The 6,095-nt window shown below is 36.5% G+C and overlaps 1 non-coding gene across 1 annotated transcript; it reads left to right on the top strand.

The window, feature by feature from the left end:
* Positions 1–5,417: 5,417 nt before the first annotated feature.
* On the top strand, positions 5,418–5,523 carry LOC132315160 (small nucleolar RNA R71). The gene has a single exon (XR_009483592.1). It is a non-coding gene; the product is annotated as a small nucleolar RNA R71 (small nucleolar RNA).
* Positions 5,524–6,095: the final 572 nt, after the last annotated feature.

Genomic DNA, 6,095 nt, shown 5'->3' with positions numbered 1-6,095 from the left:
CTATAACCTATCAAAAGTTGGCACGAATTATCTGCTTACCTACTTTTAACTAATGTTGTAGTATAACTCGTCTTCCCTAAGCATAGGTTAAGAAAGAGTTCATTCAAGAAAAATATTTGAACACCATTACATGATCTCCATTCTTATGTCCAACAAAGCTCTGCCAGCTATCGTCCAATAAGAATGGGTGGAGAATAATTTATGAGCAGTTATATCTAAGACATGGTAATAACTATTCAAAAACTATTAATTCATTAAAACACCAATTGAGTTGGCTCAATTGCTCAAAATCATTTAATCAAAGTATATACTATATTAAATTCCCAAAGTACAGAATAATCAAACCATAGTATTCGGATTCGGGCTATATTAATGCCCTAAAAGAAGAATTAGCTACTCCTGACGATGCAAGATATCATCTGTGTTATTGTGGTCTTATCGCCATGGACCGCCAAAACTCCTTCTGGATCTTCTTCTTCAAAACCCTCAAAGCCACCATGAGAGAGAGGAATAATAACTAGAAAAACAATTATTTTTTGTGGCCTTCTCCTCTTCTTTTATAGTAGAGAACAAGTCCCAATCCCCTCTGGATTGGTTTTACAGCTTTTGGTAACAATTGGTCCCATAAAGAAATAAAGAGAGGTGAAAATATATAATTCCTACATGTAGTTTTAACTTCCAGGATGTCAAGGCTCGAGCTCTAGAGTCCCAGGCTCGAGCTTTCAAGAACATACCTTGAGCCTAAGTGATTTTAACATATTTAGAGTACGAATCTCGAGATGGCTATTAGAGACAAAAATATCGGGCTTCGAGTCTTCTTTCTAGTGCCATTGAGTGTGCTCAATTTGGAGTTCTGAGTCAAATGTTATGCCCAAAATACTAAAGCGGGTTCAGAGTTTTCAGCAATGCTCGAGCCCAGAGTGGTTGTTGCTCGAGCTTTCTGAGTCAGGCTCGAGCTTTGAAGCTTGAGCTCGAGCTCTAGGAGCAAAATTATTCCGAAACGTCTTCTTATTGATGGTGCTCGATCCTCTCTTCATGGTGCTCAATCCCAAGGTGTTGAGCTCGAGCTCTATGGCTGTGAGAGGTGTTAGTGCTCAATCCCTGAGGCTTGGCATAAGGTCCAGGGAGCTTGGATCAACTTTTCACATTCCAACGCATCATGTACTCGAGCTTTAAGGCAAAGGCTCGAGCACCCTGTGGTTGGGCTCGAGCTCTGAGGATCAAGGCTTGAGCTTTCTTGCCTTTGGAATTTTTTGCATTTTTTTGAGGAGCTCGAGCCATAGAATTGAGGCTCGAGCCTCTAAACTTAAAACTCCCCAAAATTCACCATTTTAACTCTCGGCTTACTTTGAATGACTGGTAACGACTCGGTAAACTTCTTTATCATTCTTTTCATCATAAAAGCCTGGTTTTAACTGTTTCTTTGGGAAAGTACCTAAAAACACGAAATACATAGAAATCAATCTAACAATGGATAGAAATATCACTTTAGGTCTTAACATACGTATATTTAGGGACTCAAATATGCAATATTCGGCCCTCATCACACCCCCAAACTTACATATTGCTAGTCCCTTAGCAATACAGAACTAAAAAACCACTTTCGTGGGAATCACGATTGCATTTAGCCTGTGCAACAAGCCTTTAAACCTCTAGGTTACCCCTAGTGGACGAGTTGTAGTCTCATAAGGGTTTCCAGTGAAGATACCCACAAACTTCTCAAATCAGTGCCTTAATTACACGGTAAGCTCATTCAAAACTGTTTTCATATCATAATGTCCTAGCAATGCATCAATCAGTAAACTATAACAAGTATAAGGAACTATATTAAACAAGAAAAATCTCCAACTCTCAATATCATATCAGTAGCCATGGTCCCCGTATGTCAGTTTAATCCCATGTTTAACAATCTCGATTCCCAAAATCCTTTTTAATAGTAAACTTACAATTTTAAACATGTGGCTTACTATGCATAATTATATCTAACTCATGTTATCCCTCAATTCATAAGTAAACCTTTCAAATTATGATCCCCAAGGTATTTTTCTTAATTTTCTACAGGTATGCATTTATTTCATTCATCACTCAATTTTTTTTTTTTTTTTTTTTCAAAAGGGTACTGTGCAATGCTCAGGTCTATTAAGCTTTCTAAATCACTGCTGTAACGAGTTTTCAGTATAACTCCCAAACCAGATGGCTTTAGGGCATTAAGTGTTAAAATACCCCTACGGACCTAATTGCTCAAGTAATCTAGGCAACCTAAACTTCTTATGTAACGAACTTTCAGCTAATGACTCCCAAACCAGTTGGTTTTAGGGCATTAGGTGTTAAAACACCTTGAGAACTTAATTGCTCAAGCAATCTAAGTACATACCTGAAATTGACCTTTTTTCTCTTTTTTCTTTTGTTTCTTTCACATTTGTGAAGAACTTTTTTTAATTTATTTTTTTATTTTTTTGCATACATACCATTTTATTTCTTTCATTTATTATTATTATTATTATATCTTGATTCTCAAAATCATCAAATTCACTTGATCATTTCAGTTTGACACAAATCAGAAAAAGATTTCAAGTTTATACCCCACAGAATGCATGTAAGTGTGAACATGTGCAAAGTGAAGTATTCTAGGAATCAAAATCATCAAATTGTAACTATCCTGACAAAGTGGACCACAGGCCACCAATTGATATAAAAAAATTTCAAAAATCCCTATTTAGCATGAATTCGGCATACAAGCCATCTAAAACCAATATCAGACTGCATATGGACATCACAATAATCAACAGACTCAAAATCATGCTTAAACAGTTAAATTACATCATCTTGTGCACAATATATCATCAATAAAATTTTAAAGACACTGCCTTACCCCCAAACTTAAGATGCACATTCTCCTCAATGTGTGATTATAGATGTAGAGATAGAAAGATATTACTAAATACGCAGAACCAGCAAAGATCAGGAATTCTAGCACCGAGGAATGAAATCGTCACCTCACCTCCAAACTTAGTCCTTAATACCTGACAAAACAATCACATTCCATAACACACATTAGGGTACCAAGTATATGGAGTAAAATAGATATATATATATATATATATATATATATCATTATGCACAAGTAAAAAAAAAATTAAAATTTTTTTTAAATTTTTTAATTTTAATTTTAATTTTTTTTTGCAAAAACAAACCTAAACTAACCGAATCAAAAAATAAAAGAAAAATACAAAAATAAACTAAGAACCTAGAAATACCAAAAAGAATAAAAAGAAAAAGAAAATAAATCAAATCAATCTAAAGTACAAACCTACAAGTGCTAAGTTTAACGTCGATAGCTCGACGTTAGGCCACTCCTTAGCCTGTATCCAACAACTCAACTACCTCGCTCATCCCAAAACCAGTCCTATGGGTGATTATGATATTTGAAACAGGAGGAACCAGTGTGGTTCTATCAAGACCCAAGAAAGAATACTCAAGCTTATCTAGTGGTGGCTTAGGCTCAAGTTTGTGAGAGCACTCACAAAAAGGACAAGGGGGACTCGAAATCAAAGGATAAGGATCTTTTGTTAGAAAGATGGTGACTGAATCCTCATTAAAGACATCAAAAAAGAAGCACTCATCTTTCTTTAAGGAATATGGAGTGGCATTGAAGATGTTTAATTTGAGTTTCATGTTCCTAAAAGAAATATCCATAGCCCTAGTCCTACAGTTAATGTTGGCATTCGCTGTAGCTAAAAAAGGACGACCAAGGATTATAAGAATATATCTTTTGGGATCATGGATAGGTTTTGTATCCAGGACAAGAAAGTCAACCAGAAAATAAAACTTGTCCACTTTAATGAGAACATCTTCAATTATCCCACGTGGTTGCTTCATAGATCGATCAACAAGTTATAACACCATTGACGTGGGTTTAAGCTCTCCTAAGCCTAATTGCTCATACACCGAGTAAGGAAGAAGATTAACACTCGCTCCAAGATCAAGAAGTGTGCGGTCTATCCCATTGTTTCCAATGATGAAAGATATGGTAGGAGCACCAAGATCTTTGAACTTACGAGGAGTGTTGTGCTGAATGATTGCACTAACTTGCTCAGTGAGATAGATTTTTTTAAAGGCTTGGCTTTTTTATTTTCTCTTTTGAGTGCACAGGTCTTTCAAAAATTTAACATAGGCAGGGATTTGATTGATAGAATCTAGGAGAGGAATATTGACTTTTACCTATTTAAAGACATCCATCATGTCTTGGATTTTCTCTCATTGCTTACCAAAGTAAGAGGGTCCCTCGAGACGTTCAGGAAAAGGTGTTCTTAGCTCATAAGTTATCTCAAGGTTGGGAATAGATGAAGAAGTGACTTCACCTTCAACTCCTTTAGAGCTTGATGGAGTAGGATGTGAGGGAATATCTGTGGGATGTGGAGTTAGAAGAATGGAATTGATAGGAATCCTACGCCTCTCTTTTTCTACCTCTTTTTCCTCAACTTGATTATCAATGATCTTTCAACTCCTCAAAGTAGTGATGGCATTAACTTACTCATGACGAGAACTTGAAGGAGTAGTCTCATCAATCATGCAAGTTTGCCTTTTTAGATTTACCATTGGCTGACTTGGAAATTTCCCTTCCTCTTTTTGATTCAACACTTTTACTGCCTTACTTGAGTTTCTAACTTGACTATAGATTGAGAATGAGAATGCACCAATTCATTGTTAGACTTAAGGTTGCTAAGTGCAGCCATTACATTTTCTTCAAATGCGGACGAGTACTTAGGAAAAGGAGGATCTGGATTAGCTTGGATCCTTAATTGAGGATGATAGTAGATAGAAGATGGATTGAAAGAATTATTTAGCAAAAGATTGGATGAATTATGGTACTGTCCCTGAGATTGGAGAACAGTATTGCCTTGGCTTTGATTCTGCCATGATATATTAGAATGATCTCCCCAGCCAGGGTTATAAGTATTGGAATTTGGATTGTAACCCGAACTGGAGAATACAGCATTGGTTTGCACTTATGGATTTTCAAAAGAGTGACCCAATAGAGGATAACTGGCAGCATAATGAGATGGACTAGCGCAGACAGAACACACCTCCTTTAGCACAGAAGAGTAGTGAGAAGAACTAATAATACTGACAGCTGACAAAACTTGGTAAAACTTTCGATTTAATACTTCCATTTGAATGGCGAGCTCTCCAGATATTTCTGCTTCATACAAACTTTCAACTTGATAGATACCAGGAGTGGACTTAGTCCTAGAGGAAGAAGTGTATTGTACATAATTTTCACTTAGGGCCTCAAACAGTTCCCAAGCGTCATCTAGACTCTTATAAAGGAAACCACCATTACTAGAAGCATCTACCTTGATCTATATGGATCATGTAATCCATCATAGAAGATTTGCACCAAATGTCATTTAGCAATATTATGGTGTGGACACTTTCTCAGAAAATCATTGTATCTCTCCCAGGCATCATGGAACTATTCACCAGGGATTTGGGAGAACGCCGTGATCTCTCTTCTCATTTGTATGGTTTACCCACAGTGTAGTATTTTTTCAAGAACTCTTTTTACAACTTATCCCATGTGCTTATGGAATTATGAGGTAGGGAGTGTAATCAAGTTCTGCCTTTGTGCTTGAGAGAAAATTAGAAGAGTCTCATCCAAAAAGCATCATCAGAGACAGTGGACAACTAGGTAGTTGAACACAATTCCAAAAATTTATCTATGTGCTTATAGGGATTTTCAATAACAAACCCATAGAATGTTGGAAGCATTTGGATCATAGCTGGTTTGATCTCAAAGTGGGTTGCATCAGATAGTGGAAATTAAAAGCAACAAGATGATGTATATGAGGTGGGAATGAAGTGATCCCTCAATTGTGGTTGTGGTCGAGGAACAGGTGCTTGTGCCACATGTGCCCTATTGGGATTATCACCATTATTAGCCATGTCTGATTTAGAGAATTCTCCTAACAATTTAGGCTAAGATCAATGATAACAAGTAGCAAGAAAAATAAAAAATTCAAGTGAAGAAAAACAACAAAAACTCATAAAGGTCCTGAAACCGAAGCTTCTATTCCTTAGGCGTCTTCCTCCTC

The sequence above is a fragment of the Cornus florida genome, unplaced genomic scaffold (genome assembly GCF_030987335.1).
Source record: "Cornus florida cultivar Cherokee Brave unplaced genomic scaffold, ASM3098733v1 CherokeeBrave_3.0.0_Hap2_Chr06, whole genome shotgun sequence".
Lineage (NCBI taxonomy): Eukaryota > Viridiplantae > Streptophyta > Magnoliopsida > Cornales > Cornaceae > Cornus > Cornus florida.
This window is presented reverse-complemented; position numbering and strand designations above follow the sequence as displayed.